The 17426-nt window shown below is 45.2% G+C and overlaps 1 long non-coding RNA gene across 1 annotated transcript; it reads left to right on the top strand.

Annotated features, from left to right (window-relative positions):
• Positions 1-9: 9 nt before the first annotated feature.
• Positions 10-17081, top strand: LOC128569280 (uncharacterized). The gene is made up of 3 exons (XR_008375296.1): positions 10-115; positions 12756-12869; positions 15811-17081. It is a non-coding gene; the product is annotated as an uncharacterized LOC128569280 (long non-coding RNA).
• Positions 17082-17426: the final 345 nt, after the last annotated feature.

The raw sequence follows: 17426 nt of genomic DNA on the forward strand, positions 1-17426 counted from the left end.
ACTGACCAGCTGAGCACCATTCCCTAGAGCCAGCCCAGGGTGGAACAGTGACAGAGAGCTGGGGTCCAGCAGCCACCCAGCAGGCAGGGGAGCCTGGGACAGGGCCAGGCACGTGGTGAGTTTCCAAGCGGTCTGAAATAATAATACAAATATTACTATCCCTCTTAAATCCTGCGAGTGTCCCTGAGAGGTGTATGCCACAGCAAATAGTCCCGTTTTGCAAGTGGGAAGAGTGAGACTCAGTTGCAGCAACTTGAGGTGCACAGGTCCAGACGAACTCCATACCCTGTCCTCCTTCTGTTCATCCATCCACAGTGTGAAACAGGTGAGGAAGGAAGTGCTTACAGTCAAGGACAAGTTTGAGTATCAGTTTGGGTACTTGAGTTGCCTGAGATCAGGGAAAAAGCAAGGAGAAGAGAAAAGCAAAAAAGAGGGGAGGATTCTTTCTTAACACTGAGCATTGCTTGTACCCCAGTAACCACCATCGCAAAAGCCCCAAGCCTCACAGACAGTTGGGTTATTCCCATTTCCCAGGAGAGGAAACTGAGTCTCTGGGGATATGAAGTTGGGGAGGGGTATTGAAGCTCCAGCCCTGTGTCCAGGCCTGCCTGTGTCCAAAGCCTCCTTAGGAGGGCAGAGGAGGGGCCTGGGCCAGCTGAACATTCCTAGAACAAAACAACTGAAGACAAAGCCTGCAGGGAGGAATGAACCAGAGCACAGTGTCCTGGACACAGGCAGGATTAAGGATCAACAACAGCCTGAAACCGAGCTCCAGAACATCCCCGTGGTACTTGCCATGAGCAATTCCTTCCCAGCTCTGGCACCCATTCCCTGTCTGTAAGCAGCATGGCATCACCCTGGGTAATGTCTGAGGTCTCTTCCAGTCCTGGGTTCTGTTTTTCTAGTTTGTGGTGTTAAAAGTTCTGGGCATTAGCCGGGCGTTGTGGCGGGCGCCTGTAGTCCCAGCTGCTCGGGAGGCTGAGGCAAGAGAAACACGTAAGCCCAAGAGTTAGAGGTTGCTGTGAGCCGTGTGACGCCACGACACTCTACCCGAGGGCAGTATAGTGAGACTCTGTCTCTACAAAAAAAAAAAAAAAAAGTAAATAAAAAAAAAAAAAAAAAGTTCTGGGCATGGACCGCAAGCTGTGGCTTCCTGTTTTGTAGGTGAGAATGTGTTTTCTAAACACCTTAGCAAGATGACCTAGGAACCACCTAGGACAGGACAGAACTGTGTGTGCTTTGAGGTGTCAAGCAGAAGCACAGATGTGTTTTTCTTCTGCGTGAAGGAGGCTCTGCACTCCCTCTGTGGTGGGGCCTGGGGCCTGAGTGTCCCTGGAGGACAGCTGGCCCCAGCCAGGGGCTCCAGAGCTGCTTTGAAACGCTCCTGGGCTTCTGGATTTGTCCATCAGATGGGCTCCAATTCAGGACAGGAAAGAAAAACAAGCCCATGCACCACACAAACTTCACACCATTTAGGCCATGGAGACATCACAGTGCTGGAAAACAGGGCTTGCCTGTGTGTTTGAGTTGACGTAAATGTGTTGCTGGAAAATTTGACCTTGTTCAACTCTATTCACTGTGTGCAGGAATTGGGCAAATCAGATAAGGCCAGAGCTGTAAGGAGGCTTATAGTCCTTCACGTTGTGAGTTCACGGCATGTGCTTGTAGAATCAGTGAGTGAGAGGCTGTGACTATCAGCGGCCCCTGGTACCAAAGGAGGCATGATGGGTGTTGGGCTGAGGAGTCACAGTCCAGTGGGGAGAAGACCAGGGGTCAGGCGGTGTGCTCACGACCAGGCCCAAAGGAAGTAGGACCTTTTTAAACTGGCAGAGCAGGAGCGGGGTTATCAGGAAGCTTCCCAGAGGAGAAGGTGCCTCGTACTGATTCCCAGGCAGAGGAAAACAGAAAAGGCAGCCCACACTGACCCCAAGGAGTGCAAGTGTGCCTCCAGGAATTCAGTGTGTATGCCGGTCCTCACCAGCTTCACCTGTGCCCTGAGCATGACGCACCAACTCCATGTCTGACGTGTCACTGACCATGCTCAGGGCAGAAGGCTGGTGATCTTCATCTCTGTTACCACCCACCACCCCTCCAGGCAGAGGGAATGACCAGTAAGGCATGGCTGAGTTGACTTGGTGACTATTCCTGTTATTCAGAGATAAGACACAAGCCCATTATGACGCCCACACAGTACAGCCCAAATCAGCTCTGCCTATGGGGTTGCTGGATGCGGGCGGGTCTTGGTGGAGCCTTGCACACCATGTGTTATTTTCTCAAAGGTCTCCTTTACCTCTCACTCTGCTCTGCAGCCCCTTCGCTGGCCCCTTTAGTGGTTCATTCAGCAGCCAGCTGCTCTGAATGATAAAAATCCAGGCACAAATTTTCCCACAAACCAAGTAAGGCTTTTGTTTTCCCCAAAGATTTTTCCTGGCTTAGTGTGTTAGATCAGGCCTGGACCCCATCCTGGCATGGTGCCTGGTTATGCCAGCAGAGCTAAGCAGTCAGATTTAATGAGGGGGTGACGATTCTCAGCTAGATCTCAGGCATTGTGTCTGGATGGATTCTTCATTCATTCACAGACACATATCTGTCTGCTTACTGAAGGTCTATAGTGTGCCAGGCACAGAGATGGATGGGGAAACAGTGGATGACAGAGATGGTGTTGCTGTCCTCACAGGGGAACAAAATGAGTGCAGTTAACATACTGGGTAAGTGGTGTGATGGCAGAAATCTTGGTGTTTCCAAAACACAAACCTTATCTCCAGCAGCCATGCTGTGTCAGGTAAGACCTGAGAGTTCAGGCAGGCAGTGGGGTGGCTGGTTAAACATGAAAGTGTGTGTGAGTGTTAGAGAGAGAGGCGAGAGAGAGAGAAAGATTGCTAGATGCTAGTTGGAGGAAGAGGCCATAAGCCAAGGAATTCAAGAGACCTCTAAAAGCTGAAAATGCAAAGAAAGATCCTCCCCTACAGACTCCAAAAAGGAACACAGCCCTGCCAACACCTTGTTGGCCCAGTGAGACCCATGTTGGACCTCTGACCTCCAGAACCATAAGATCACAAAGTCATGTTGTTCTGAGCCAGTCTGTGGTGATTTGTTATAGCAGTAGGGGAAAATTAATACACCATCTCCCTGCAGTTCAGTAAAATGACAGAAATTAAAGTTGGAGTGAACCTTAGAAATTATTTAGATCAACCTGCCTGATGTTCACACTTTCTTTACAGAAGAAACATGTTCATCTGGAATCTGCTTGCATACTTCCAGTCTGGATGGGGAACTCTGTGCCCCTTAAGGCTGCCCTCCAGTCTCTGGGAAGCTCGGACTAACACAAATTCCTCCCAGTGTGAGATGTGATGGTCTGATTTTGCATATGCCATCCTTGGCCTAAAAATCCTGAACCTTCTTACACAGAACAGTCCTGTGGTGATTGTAAGCCCCCTTTTATTTCTCCATCTATCTGTGCTTCCACTCATTCCTTCCTCTCAAAACAGAGTTAACTCTTTCACAGAAAACATCCCCCACTTTTGAACCCTTTATCATGGGAAGTGGCTCCAAAACCCTATAACTGCATCATGAGTTATGTCTCTCTGCCCAGAGCCCTTTCTCCTCCCTGCAGCCATTTCTAAAGCAGAAAGTCAGTCTTGCCACTCCCAGCTTCTAACCCCCCTTGGCTTCCAGAGGCCTGGAAGATAAAGTCTGAAGTCTTCAGTTGGTTCTGGCCCAGCTCCCAGCCCCCTCTCTTCCAGGCCTTTCTAGTACTTTGTACTCAAGAGTGTTGATGATGATGAAAGTAGCTAACTCTTAAAGTGCTGCCCTTTACAATTATTATAATTATTTTTTAATGTTTTTATTAAATCATAACTCTATACATTAATGTATTTATGTGGTACAGTACAATGTCCTGATTTTATATACAATGCAGAATGCTTACGTCAAACTGGTTAACATAGCCTTCACCTCACTTACTTAATTATTGTGTTAAGACATTTATACTCTGCTCTTAGTATATTTCACATGTACCCTTGCAATGTACACACAGGTCACCAATTACCCTCCCTCCACTCACCGTCTTCCCTCCCATGCCCCTCTGCTTCTCTCCTTCATCCTGACTATAATTGTGTTTTATTTTTCATATGAAAGTGTGGGTGATTATATATTGGTTTCATAATAGTACTGAATTCATTGGATACTTTTTCTTCCAGTCGTGAGATACTTTACTAAGAGAAATATGTTCCAGCTCCGTTTATATAAACATAAAAGAGGTAAAGTCTCCATCTTTTTTTAAGGCTGCAGAGTATTCCATGGTATACATATACCACAATTTGATAATCCATTCATGAGTCGATGGGCACTTGGGTTGCTTCCATGACTTGGCAATTATGAATTGGGCTGAGATAAACATTCTGGTGCAAATAACATTGTTGTAAAGTGATTTTTCGTCTTCTGATATACCTAGTAGAGGAATTGCAGGATCAAACAGCAGGCCTACTTTTAGTTCCCTAAGTGTTCTCCAAACTTCTTTCCAAAAGGAACGTATTAGCTTGCATTCCCACCAGCAGTGCAGAAGTGTTCCCTTTTCTCCACATCCACATCAACATCTTAGTTTTGGGATTTTGTTATGTGGGCTACTCTTCCTGGAGTTAGATGATATCTCAAAGTGGATTTGATTTGCATTTCTCTGATGATAAAGGATGATGAGCATTTTTTCATGTGTCTATAGGCCATGCACCTGTCCTCTTCAGAGAAGCTTCTGTTCAAGTCTCTTGCCCACAATGAAATGGGATCACTTGTTCTTTCTTTTTAATAAGTTTGAGTTCTCCATGAATTCTGGTTATCAGACCTTTTTCAGAAACATAACCTGCAAATATCCTCTTCCATTCTGAGGGCTGTCTGCTTGCTTTACTTACTGTGTTCTTGGCTGTGCAGAAGCTTTTTAGTTTGATCAGATCCCAGTAATGTGTTTCTGGTGTTGCTTCAATTGCCCTGGGTGTGTGTGGGGGGGTCCTCCTCATAAAATACCCTCCCAGGCCGGTTTCTTCAAGTGTTTCCCCTGCACTCTCTCTCTAAGAATCTTTATAGTTTCATGTCTTACGTTTAAATATTTTATCTAGTGAGAATCAATTTTTGCTAATGGTGAAAGATGTAGGTCCAATTTCAGTCTTCGCCATGTCGCCAGCCAATTCACCCAGCACCATTTGTTAAATATGGAATATTTCTCCTAATTTATGATTTAGATAGGCTTATTGAAGATCAAATGATGAGTAGCTGGGTTCATCTCTTGGTTCTGTATTCTGTTCCATACGTCTAACTCTCTATTTTTGTGCCAGTACCATGCTGCTTTCATCACTATAGATTTATATTACAGCCTGAAGTCTGGTAGTATGATTCCTCCTGATTTGTTTTTGTTTCTGAGTAATGTCTTGGCTATTCAAGGTTTTTTCTGTTTCCATATAAAACGAAGTACTGTTTTTTCCAGATCTTCAAAGTGGTGCTTTCCAGATCTTCTGTCATCAGTGGTGCTTTAATAGGGATCGCATTAAATTTGTAGATTGCTTTGGGTAGTATGGACATTTTAACAATGTTGATTCTTCCCAGCCACGAGCATGGTATGTTTCTCCATTTGTTAACATCTTCAGGTATTTCTTTTCTCAGAGTTTCATAGTTCTCCTTATAGAGATCTTTCACATCCTTTGTTAAGTAAATTCCCAAATGTTACATCTTCTTTGGCACTACTGTAAAAGGAATAGAGTCCTTGACTGTTTTTTTTCAGCTTGTTTAAAAGCTATTGATTTGTGAATATTGATTTTGTATCCTGAAATGCTTCTGTATTCCTTGATCACTTCTAAGAGTTTTGTAGTTGAGTCCCTGGGGTTTTCTTTTTTTTGCAATGCAAATATCTAATTTTATTTTTTTACAAGCCATGTTCAAAAGAAGTAAAAAGAAACTTTTGAAACTAATGTTAAAAATAGATTTGATCTGAGCCAATATAACTTAAGTATTACCATTTCAACATCTTATCAATTAAAATACGATTGATATTCAGATATTTTCCATTCTTTTGTTCATACTCAGTGTTAGATAATCAATGTGTTTTTTACACTCACCACATTTCTTTCTTTTTTTTTTTTTTTAAAAAAAAAGAGTCCCTGGGGTTTTCCAGGTATAAAATCATATTGTCCGCGAAGAGTGAGAGTTCGAGCTCCTCTGACCCTATTTGGATACTCTTGATCACCTTCTCTTGCCTGATTGCAATGGCTAAGACTTCCATTACAATGGTGAAAAGCAATGGAAACGATGGGAATCCTTGTCTGATACCTGATATGAGTGGCAATGTTTTCAGTTTTCTCCATTTAATATCATATTGGCTGTGTATTTGCTGTACATGGCCTCTATAAGTTTAAGAAATGTCCCTTCTTAACCTGTTTTCTTAAGTGTTCTGATCATGAAAGGATACTGGATATTATCAAAAGCTTTTCCTGCATCAATTGAGAAAATCATATGGTCTTTGTCTTTTATTTTGTTTATGTGATGTATTGTATTTATAGATTTATGTGTTGAACCCATCTTGAGACCCTGGGGTAAACTTGATCATGGTGTATAATTTGTTTGATGTGTTGCTGGATTCTGTTTGCTAGGATCTTATTGAATATTTTTGCATCTATCTTCATTAAAGATATTGGTCTATAATTTTCTTTCATTGTTGAGTCTTTTCTGGTTTGGGGATCAGGGTGATACTTGCTTCATAGAATGTATTGGGGAGTATTCCTTCTTTTTCTATGTTTTGGAAAAGGTTATGTAATATGGGTCCTAGTTCCTCTTAAAAGGTTTGGTAGAATTCTGATGTGAAGCCATCTTGTTCCCAGACTTTTCTTTTTTGGGAGATTTCGTATAGTTAATGCTATTTCAGTACTTGATAATAGAGCTATTCAACATTTCCAATTCTTTCTGGCTGAGTCTAGGAAGGTAGCGTGCTTCTAAGTATTGGTCTATTTCCTTCAGATTTTCATATTTCTGAGAATAGAGTTTTTTTGTAGTATTAATTAAGAGTTTTTTGAATTTCTGAAGTGTATGTTGTTATTTAGCCTTTTTCATTTCTGATTGATGATATTAGGAATTTTGCTTTTCTGTTTCTGGTTAGCTTAGCCAAAGGTTTATCAATTTTGTTAATCTTTTCAAAAAAGCAACTTTTTGATTCTTTTGTTTTCAATTTCATTTAATTCTGCTCTAATTTTGGTTATTTCTTTTCTTCTGCTGAGTTTGGGATTGTAATGTTCTTCCACTTCCAGTTGCTTGAGATGTCCCATTCAGTTGTTGACTTCCTGTCTTTCTGTTCTCTTGAGGAAGGCTTGCAACACTATAAATTTCCCTCTTAGTGCTGCCTTTGCATTGTCCCACAGGTTCTAATAATTCATGTCTTCATTGTTATTTTGTTCCAAAAATTTGGTAATTTCCTTCTTTTTTTTTATTAAATCATAGCTGTGTACATTGAGTTAATTTCCTTCTTAATCTCATCCATGACCCAGCTATCCTTCAGCATAAGATAATTTAGTTTTCATATCTTTGTGTAAGTATGAAGATTCCTGTTGTTGTTGAGTTCAACTTTTATTCTGTGATGGTCCGAGAAGATACAAGGAATAATTTCTATTCTTTTAAATTTGCTAAGGTTAGACTTGTGACCTAAGATGTGATCAATTTTAGAGGATGTTCCATGGTGGATGAGAAGAATGTGTATTCAGTTTTATTAGAATGAAATGTTCTATAGATGTCTGTTAAGTCCATCTGTTCTAGGGTCAGGTTTAAGTCCAATATTTCTTTGCTTAGTTTATTGTTTTATTTATTTATTTATTTATTGTAGTTTTGGCCAGGGCCAGGCTTGAACCCACCACCCCCAGTATATGGGATTGGCACCCAACTCCTTGAGCCACAGGCACCACCCTGTTTAGTTTATTCTTGGAGGATATATTCAACACTGCCAAAGGGGTGTTAAAATCTCTGACTGTTATGTTGCCAGAAGATATCAAATTATTTATGTCTGTTAGGGTTTCCTTTATAAACTGAGGAGCATTCTGGTTGGGCACATAAATGTTAATAATTGAAATCTCTTCATGTTGAGTATTTCCCTTGATAAGGATGACGTGACCATCTTTACCTTTCCTTACCTTTGTTGGTTTACAGCCTATTATATCTGCAAATAATGTTGCAACATCTGCTTTTTTCTGATTTCCATTTGTCTGAATTATAGATGTCCATCCCTTCACCCTGAGACTATTTTTATCCTTTAAGGTAAGATAAGATTCTTGTATGCAGCGGATATCTGGTCTGAGTTTATGTATCCAGTCAGCCAACCTGTGCCTCTTTAGAAGACCATTTAAACCATTCACGTTAATTGAGAGAATTGATAAGCTGGTAATGTTTTGGGTGTCAAGTTTTTCGAATGTCCAGTGGACATTTTTAATCCTTTCACCACTGTGGAAGTTGGGTTTTGTTCAAAAATTTCTGAGTGAGTTTACTTTGGTGGTGGGGAGGATGAGTCTGAGAATATCCTGAAGAGCTGGTTTAGTTATGGCAAATTTCTTCAACATGTGTATGTCATTAAAGTGTTTGATTTCTCCATCCCAAATGAAACTCAGTTGAGCTGGATACAGGATCTTGGGCTGAAAGGTGTTTTGTTTTAGAAGCTTGAAGGTTGATGACCATCCTCTTTTGGCTTGAAACATTTCAGCTGAGCGATCTGCTGAAATGTTCATTCTAATACTCTTCCCCTTGTAGGTTATGATTTTCTTACATCTGGCTGCTTGCAGAATTTTCTCCTTCACATTAACTTTGGCAAAGTTAATTACAATGTGTCTAGGAGATATTTTATTTGGATTAAGTCATGTTGGGGTTCTGAAACTGTCTGCTATCTGAATTTCAGTATCTCTTGCCATGCTTGGAAAGTTCTTCTCTATTATATCTTGGAGTAGAGTATCTGTGCCTTTAGGAACATCCTTTTCTCCTTCAGGAATTCCTATAAGGTGAATGTTTGCTCTTTTGGAGTGGTCCCACAACTCTCTCAGGGAATGATCTGTTTTTGCTTTCCACTTCTCTGCCTCTTTCAGCATTTGGGAGTGTTCAAAAGCTTTGTCTTCAATGTCAGAGATGCTTTTTTCAGCTGACTGCATTCTGTTACCGAAGTATTCTACTGTAGTTCTCAGATTTTTGAAGGCTGCAATTTCTTGCTTCATGGTATATAAATATTTGGAGGTTTTATCTTTGAATTCATCGATTTCTTGAGACAACTTTTGAAGTACTCCTTGAATTTCTAATTCCATCTTTATTTCCATGCTATTAATCTTATTTGCCATCTATATTCTTAACTCGACTCTGACATCTCAACCATTTGTTTATGAATGGCATCATCTGTTGAGTCTCCTTTGTTGTTCTTTGGGGGAGTTGATCTACTTTGATTATTCAAGTTGCCAGAGTTTTTCCACTGATTCTGCCCATGATTATTTTTCTCAGTTTGGCTAGAGAAGCTGGTAAGGTGAAATTGGATTGAAGGCTCCTGGAGTTGTAATTAACCAGCCCTTTACCAAAGAGCTGGGACGGGTGACAATGGCTTTTCCCCTACACCAGTGGTTCTCAACCTGTGGGTCACGACCCACAGGAACTGTATTAAAGGTTTGCGGCATTAGGAAGGTTAAGAACCACTGCCCTCCAGCTTTCAAAGGTCCTGTTCAGTTCTTCAGCCTGAGATTCTGGGCCCTGCTTGGTGTGATGGGGCTAGGTGGCTCTGTCTTATATTCAGGTAGTCTCTAACCAATCCTAGTGAATCAGTGGCTTTGGGCTGAAATCTCAGCTGGGGAGAAATACAAGCAACTAAGACACCCCATCCTGACAGGCAACACCTGGAAGAGGAGAATCAGACCTCCCACAAACAACACAACCAGGGCTCAACCTTGCAGGGTCCCTGGGTGACTGGCCCAGGTTAAGAGTTCCAAACCGATTGCCCCAACCAGCACAATCACAGATTAAGTGGGAGAGTTCAAAAGGTGTTCAGCAACTTGACAGCTGGGAGCCATTGGCAGCTCAAGTGTGACTTGCTTGGGTGCTCTGTGAAGTCAGAAAGGCCTGCGCAACAAAAGGTTAGTCCAGGGGGGCTGGCACCTCCTTCCCCACCTTGCACCTCTGGCCATGCCCAATCACTGGTAACCCTGCAGGGCTGTGGCCCAGTTCCCTCCAGTGAGCAAATATGCCAGGGGTTTGCACCTGCCAGGGTCAAAGGGGAGTCAATGCCTCCTTGGTCAGGCTGCCACACTCTGCCACCAGCCAGCTGGGGGAGCTGAAGCCTGACTCCCTCCAGTGCTCAATGGAAACTGGGGAGTGTTCCACCTGAGTTTGTTCCAAGCCAGGGGTTAATGATGCAGCAAATGTTTTTCTCCCTTAGAGACTATGCCTCTGCCCTAGCTACATTGCTCCTCTGGTACCCAGCCAGGGCAAGGTCTGGCTCCCTCTGGTAGTCCGCAGAATTGGGGAGGTGTCTCTCCAAAATTTGACCCTGGTGGGATCACACTACTATCGCTGCTACATGGCAGGTGCCTCTGTGGGGGTTCCCCAGCCTCCACACCCCACCCCAAGGCTTCCTGTACCTCGGCTCTCCACTTATATGAACTTTCATGGTGCTGGGCCAGTTACCCTCCCCCCCACCCCATGCCTCTCTTCCCCCTACTACTCAAGTTACAGTTTCAGTGCAGCTGCACTGCTGTTCCTTCTCATCCTTCCAGACTGAGCCCTTGCAATGCCCAGCCCTCACAAGGTAACTCAGACACTCTGGTCTCTGCAGGGGGTGGGCTTCCAGACTGCCAAAATGGGAAGGGTGGACTGGGAGTTCAAATTGGCAGGGAAGATATTTGTTCAACTTTTATGTGCAAGAGAATCCCCAGGCTCACAGCAGGGTCTCTATGGAGAAGGAGACCCAGCCTCCAGTGACTCTCCTGGGGGGTGAGACAAGAGGTCTTCTGTTCACTGCTCGCTTGTAGAAGTCACATAGCAAGCCATTCTCTTGGGGGAGGGGACAAACTCTCGTCCTCTTTGGGATGGGTTTTGTACCTGAAATTTGCTTCCTTGGAGTTGCAGCTTGCCTCAGCAGAGATGACATGTAGTTATCCCTGATAACGTGTAGTTATCCCTGATAACGTGTAGTTATCAGTCTTGTCTCTCAGGTCAGCTCCAGATATTCAGCTTTATTGGGTTCTTTCTGGCCATTATCTCTCCCTCTGGGCAGGAGCTTCTGTTGAAAGGTAGCTCCAGTTGGCCATCTTCCCCCTCGTCCTAATTATTATAATTATTAATTCATTTATTCTACTATCATTTCACAATTGAGGATACTAAAGCACAAAGATGTTCAGTAACTTCTTCCAAATCACACAGCATTAACAATCCTTAGCATTTGTAGTTGTCAGACCCACATGGCCTTTGCACAAGCCATTTCTTCTTCTTAGAACATCTTACCCTGACCTAGTCTTCCTGGTTTGTTCCTTCTCATCCTTCCAGACTGAGATTAAATGTCACTGCCTCCAGGAAGACTGCCTTGGTCCACAGAGGCTAAATAAGGTCTTCTCCATCCCAACGGGCTTCCAGGGCTGCTGTGCTCTCCTCTGTTCTACCATGGCATTGGTCTGGCCACTGTCTATTTGCTTGTCTGTACTCCTTGGGCAGAGAAAGTATCTTCTGTGTTTGCAGTACAGAGCCCAGGTATAACACAGCATAGATTCTCAGTAAATGACTCCTTACTGAATGAAGTGACCACCCCATTTATCCACCCTGTTGTGTGTCAATGGGTCTCACGCTATGTAGGACCCAGACTAGAACATAACCCCCCTGTAGGGGTGTGTCTGGTCAGAATGAGGCTGTCACCTCCTTGTGTTTTGGGGACCCTACCTGTACCAGTTGCATGTTACAGAAAACCCAGCATGAGATGTCAGAGACTGTATTTTCTGGAAAGTACACTTTGAAAGGACAGAGGTAGCATGGAGTTCTGGAATGGTTGTATCTAGGAACTCAGTGAAGTCACCAAGAAACTGTCTTTCTCTCCATCTATTCTATATCATGATAGCCTTCTGATGTGTCATTTTGAGTAGGCTACAGTCCTAGTTATACAATCAAACACTAATCTGGATGTGACAGCGACAGTGTTTGTAGAGGTGATCAACATCCTTTTTCAGTGGGCTCTAAGTAAGGGAGATTATTTTAGATATTCTGGGTGGGCCTGATCCTATCAGTTGAAAAGTCTTAAGAGTAGAACTGTGGCTTCCCTGATGAAGAGGAAATTCTGCCTGTGGAGCAGTTTTGGCCTGTTCTGGAGAGTTCCAGCCTGCCCTTCCTAACAGCCTGCCCTACAATTTCAGACTTTCTTCACCTATCTCCACAATCATATAGGCCAATTTCTTGCAGCAAATCTGAAAGATTTGTCTTATTGTGTCTCTTCCACTGGTTCCGCTGCTTTAGTTAAACTCTAAATGTCACAAGTACCATTAGCTCCGCCCCAAAGCTGGGTCCCTATGGGGCCACAAAGCGCCCACCAATACAGCCCAAGACATGCTTTCCCACCCCTGTCTAGAGAGGTAGCATCTTCCCTGTAACCCTGAAGAAAGTCTCAAGCTTCACATTGGAAGCAGCCCCTGGCCATGTACTGTCCTCTCAGGCCCAGATCTCAGGGTAGGCAGCTGGACTTCACCTGCCACACTGACCCTCTGCCTTGGGCTTTCCCCTGGCTGTAGGTGCCTGCATTGCTCATGGACCAGAAGTACTGGGGACCCTTCATGCACCCCAGAACCAGCTCTCAACCAGTGCCTGATGCAACGGGAAGGAGTCTGGCTTCTGATTACAGACTGGTGAGTGATTTTTTCAGGCCTGAGGTAGGGAGCTAAGAAGACTTCACCCAGTAGTCCCCACAGGGGCAGGGGAACTGCCCTCCCCACTCCAGACTGAGGGCACAGCCAGAGCTTCTTAGGCAGTGTCTGAAGGACTCAGGCCTCCAAGTCTGGCCTAGCTCTTCATATATTTGCCTGGCACTTTCATTCCTGGGTCTCTTTATCTGAGGCCTTGGGCCAGGTTCCCTCCACATAGGGGAGTGGAAGGGGGATCTCAAAGGTACTTCCTGCCTCTGACTCAGGACCTGGCACCTTCCACTCCGATCTTTCCCCTTCCTTCTTCCCTCGCCCAGGCTCTGTAGGCTCTGCTGGGACTTTTTGTTGGGACTCCTTCAACAGTGAGACAACCCCCACCCCCAAGTCTGTGCTGGCTCCCTGACCTTCCCTGATAGAGTGCCAGGTCCTGGGTCACAGGGAGGGGGATGGAAGGGGGAGGGGGCATCCCCAGTTCACCTCTTCCCTAGACCACTGTGGGAAGTCATGGAAAACTTAGCAAAGTTCCCTGGTGGGATTAAGCTCCAGGGTCACCCTGTGGGAACTTGATTGATAGCACAAGATGGATTAATGGGCTTCCTTCCTTCCTCCATCTCATTTTTCCACTTCTCTACAGGTTTTTTCTGGGGTCACTCCCAAATAAACTGTTTTCACTTAATTCTTCTCTCAGAATCTGCTTTAAGGAAAACCCAAACTGAGACTACGGTACCGGCCCAATATAGGTGTCCACCCCAAACAATAGCAGGATAGATGTGATCGCACACAGGGCCATACTGGCCACAGAACAGGGACACCTGGGGCCTGGGGACAGGTGCAGTGGAATCTAAGAGGTCACCACAGTGCCCACTATGGTTACCATTCTCTGGCCCAGCCCAAGATGGTCCACGTTGCTATGTCCCATGATCGAGGCCTCTCTAAGTCCCCCTTCCACCATGAGTCCCTCCAGCCAGGCCCATCTCAGCTGCTGACATACATGGAACAAAAAAAATCCATCTAGCAAATACCAAATCTCAACAGACCATGGCTTAATTCCTGTGCATCCTGCTTTGTGACCTAGTATTTTCATGGTCCGAGACATTTTTGTGACATTTCTGGAGAAGGTGCATGTAACCCTTTCTCCCCAGCTTTCAGATGGGCATGTTCCAATAAGTGATGAAGATGATTGGGAAAATGGTCTTGGTTCTTATTCCTGAGGGTCTAGGCTGTGGTCCCCAACCCCTGGGCCGAGGACAAGCACTAGTTGTGGCCTGTTGGAACTGGGCAGCACAACAGAAGGTGAGCACCAGGCAAACTAGCTGAGCTTTGCCTGGGTTCACAGCTGCTCCCCAATGCTCGCTTCACTGTCTGAGCTCCACCTCCTGTCAGATCAGCAGCAGCGTCAGATTGTCTTAGCAGCGCGATTCCTACTATAAACTACATATACGGGGATTGAGGTTGCACACTCCTTATGAAAATCTAACACCTGATGATCTGAAGTGGGGCTGAGGCAATGATGCTAGTGCTGGGGAGTGGCTGCAAATACAGACTATTGTTAGCAGAGACGTCTGACTGCACAGAGCCCATCATACATCAGTTGTTTGCAGACTCATATCAAAACCATCTTTCCCCCTCTAGTATGAGGAAAAAATGTCTTCCATGAAACCAATCCCTGGTACCAAAGAGGTTGGAGTTTACTGATCTGTGGGACATCTCTGAGCTGACCGTAAGAAACAGGAACTCATGGTAGGCTCTGGCCTCTGTGTCTTGGCTGGAGCATAGACCAGCACTTCTCCTGACTCTTCCTTGTTCCTGTCCTGGGCCCACTTAGGACAGCAGCCAGGGCCGAAATGGCTGTGGCCCGTCTTGGATCTCCTCTGTCACCCGACCTCCAGCCAAGAGCTGTTGTTGCCAGTGATGGAAGAATCCAGAGGCAGCTTCCATTTTGCTGTCTTCTGTGGAAGATGCTAGCAAAGGCGACACTCATTGGTTTCCCCACTTCTGCTAGCGTTTGAGGTCAGCATATAAGAGCCAGTGGCATCTGGGCTGCCCTGACCCAGCAGTGACAGCCAGGAGGTGCTGGGCAGGGGTGCAGGGTGACCCTCCAGCCAGCGTGCTGCCTGTAGTGTTGGCGTCGATGTCGGTATTCCTTTGGTTAGAAGCAATACATCTCCTGTTGATATGACGTGTTGTTGAGCTTGTTAACTTTTGCTTTTGGCAAACCCAAGTGGAAAATTGGCCCTACTGTCCAGAGTAGAGGAATGAAGACCAACACCAACACAGCTTTGCTTTTGAGCAGGGATTATGAAAGGAGTCCAGTGTTTTAGAACAGAGATCCCTCAATAAGCCCCCAATATGTGGATTTGAGATTTAATGGGAAACAGCATTTGGGAGGAGCTCTGTCTCAAACATTCCCCCTGGGCCTGTTTATGCAGAAAGAACTCAGGAACAGTCTTTCAAGGAGAGTCCCAGCTTGGCTTAGCTGGGAGGGCTCAGGCTTGGAGTAATGCAGACTTCAGTTTACGTCCCACTTTTGTTATGCGAGGCTACAAATCTTGCAGTCTCTCATCTCCCTGATGCATGGGGCTTACAGTGTCTACTGTGCAGGGGATGACCGTGGACAGCTGCAGTGACTGCGGCTTTTGTTTTTTATTTCTGGTCATAGGCTCTGCTGTTACCCCCTGCTGTGGGAGTGGTGAGGGAACATGGCCCAGGGCAGATCAGTCAGAGTCCTTCCCTGGAATTAGTGGATGGGCACAGGACAAAAGCTGCCCTCTCATTCCATTAACCTAAAGTCTCCTGTCCAGGGTGGGCCTCTGCATGGGGAGCAGCAGGAACAGGAGGCACATGGAGGATGTGGGAGGAGGTGGGAAGAGGAGGATGTGAAGGGGCTGCACCAGATCCAGAGGCCCGTCTTTCTTCCCTCTCTCAGCTGCTCCCTCTCTCAGCTGTTGCAGAGCTAAACAGACTTCCTTTGGCTTGTGCTGGGAAGATTGGAGATTTCCTGACAGCAGGAGCTGAGCTGGTCACCTCTGAGTCCCCCTGAACCTAGCATGGACACTGGATGGGTGCTCTGAGGAGAGGTGAGCTGGCATCTGGCAACATTGCAAAGCTGATGAACCTTTTCTGCCAGACTCATCTATCATCTATCCCATCAAGATGATTTGGGTATCAAGAAACAAATGAAAGCTAATGTGGGCACAGCATGGCAGCTGGTTTTCTTTGAGGACTGTCAGTCTGAATTCCCCATTTCCTCGCTGATTGTCAGCCAGGGACCACTATCTGCTTCTAGCAGTCACCACATTCCTTTTCCTTCTCCTTTGTCCCCTCCACCTTCAAGCCAACAAAAGCAAGCTGGACCGTTTCCATACCTGGAATTTCTCTGACTCCCTCATCTGGTACCAGCCTGCTGACACTTTCTGGTTTTAAAGGATTCATGTGATTGGGTTAGGATCACCTGGATTCTCTCTCTTTTGATTAACTTGACCTCTTTTCTTAGGTCATTAGACACTTTACTCAAAGCAATCCTCATAAAACACCCTACCAGGTAGTTGCCGGTATTACCACAGCCCTGGCTTTCAGAAGAGGAACCAGAGGGTGAGACAGTAAGTAACTTGTTCAAAGTCACACCATTAACTGATTGTGGAGCCCAGGTTCAGACCCAGATAGCCTGGCTCAGTCTGTGTCCCTAACCACAACACTATCCTGGCACTTAAGACAGGACGCTCAATATGAATATATATTCTCTGAGGGTAGAGAGAAGACAAGATGGAAACAGCAATTTACACAGATGCTAACAACCTAGTGTTTGCAGTTCCCCAGAGAAACAGAACTGACAGAGTGTGCCTGCGCATACAGAGAGAGGGCTGCAGTTCTATTCCAAAGGCAGAATCCTTTCAGTATTACTGGGTCTCGGTCAACTGATTAGATGAGGCCCACCCACACTGTGGCCTATAATATGTTTCACTCCGAATCTATTCATTTAGATGTAATCTCATCTAAAAATGCCTTCACAGAGACATTTTGAATAATGTTTGACCAAATATTTGGGTACCATGACCCGGTCAAGTTGAGACATGAAATTAACTATCACCTTGTGTGTGACTCAGAGAAAGTCCATACCCTGTCTTTGATCTTTACTTTCCTTGGAAAATGAGGGGTGTCCTTGTTTATACTGATGTCCAGGATTTATTCTCTCTCCCCCCCACCTTTTTTTTTTTTTAGAGACAGAGTCTCACTTTGTCACCCTCCATAGAGTACTATGGCGTCACAGCTCACAGCAAACTCCAGCTTGTGGGCTTAGGCGATTCTCCTGCCTCAGCCTCCCGAGTAGCTGGGACTACAGGCACCTGCCATAATGCCCAGCTATTTTTTTTGTTGCAGTTTGGCGGAGGCTTGGTTTGAACCTGCCACCCTCAGTATATGGAGCTGGTGCCCTACTCACTGAGCCACAGGCACTGCCCCTCTCTCTCCCTTTTAATGAGCCAGTCACTGGACTTTGGGTCCTCTTTCCCTGGGGAAGCACGACGGTGCAGGCACAGTGGTCAG

Source organism: Nycticebus coucang, chromosome 17 (genome assembly GCF_027406575.1).
Source record: "Nycticebus coucang isolate mNycCou1 chromosome 17, mNycCou1.pri, whole genome shotgun sequence".
NCBI lineage: Eukaryota > Metazoa > Chordata > Mammalia > Primates > Lorisidae > Nycticebus > Nycticebus coucang.